The following is an 875-nucleotide window of genomic DNA, read 5'->3' as shown; positions in this document are numbered from 1 at the left end:
CGGGGGGGGCGCCCCCCCCCCCCCCGCTCTCCCGGGCAGTGCAGCGCCGAGCACCGCGCGGGCCGGTTTCACGTGTCTTTCTGCCGCCCTTAACACTGCTTCCGTCGTAGCCAGCAGGTCGGGCTGCGATGGGACGCGTGGTAGAAATGAGGTCTTTTATGAAACGAACCAGACTTTTGCCCCCCAAAATTGTTTTGTGGCCTGCGATGCCGTGCTCCTGTTCGACATCTCTTAAGTTGCACCCACAAATACAGCGGGGGGACGATGCTCTGTGGGGGTGCCCAGAAAGGGTGTCGAGGTCCCTGGGGTGCTGTGGCACCTTGCTCCCCGGGTTGTCATCTTGCTCGCTCGCTTCTCCACTGCTTGTCCTGTTGCTGTGCTCTGGCAATGAGGAGTCCTGCTCGTGTAGCCAGCGGTGCTGTATTTTGCTTTATTTAACTCTTCTTCTCTTGTTTTTTTTTTAAATTAAAGGTAGTTTCCTCAGGATAGGTTCGAGTGAGTTGCAGTGCTTCACGTAGGATAGGAGGGCGAAATGAAACGCCTTTTGAAATCTAGTCGGTAGCTCTGACAACCTCGGAGCCGTCTCATTAGAAACAAAACAACGGCTGTGCCTTTGCAATGAAGGCATGCCGCTGACTGGGGGGGGAAACTCAAACTTGTGTATGAAGCATTTTTCCTAGCGCTTGCCCTGCATAATGCGAGCGGCTGCCGTAGATGAAAGCGGGTAAGACGATTGTTGTGTGGGTTTTTTTTTTTTTTTTTTTTTTTTTTTTTTTCTTCATCTTCCGTTTTGAAGTGCTTGATGGCACCACTGAGAATACGTGAGATGGTTTTTCTCATGTGTGACACTTTCCAGCAGCAGCCGGGAGGAAGGG

At 52.3% G+C, this 875-nt stretch overlaps 1 protein-coding gene across 1 annotated transcript in view; it reads left to right on the top strand.

The window, feature by feature from the left end:
* Positions 1-875, top strand: part of ORAI1 (ORAI calcium release-activated calcium modulator 1) — a 21,196-nt gene that overhangs the window by 266 nt on the left and 20,055 nt on the right. The window lies entirely within an intron of this gene.

The sequence above is a fragment of the Gavialis gangeticus genome, unplaced genomic scaffold (genome assembly GCF_001723915.1).
Source record: "Gavialis gangeticus isolate Ggan-Ray unplaced genomic scaffold, GavGan_comp1, whole genome shotgun sequence".
Classification (NCBI taxonomy): Eukaryota; Metazoa; Chordata; order Crocodylia; family Gavialidae; genus Gavialis; species Gavialis gangeticus.
The sequence above is the reverse complement of the archived record's forward strand: the minus strand, read 5'-3'. Positions and strand labels throughout refer to the sequence as shown.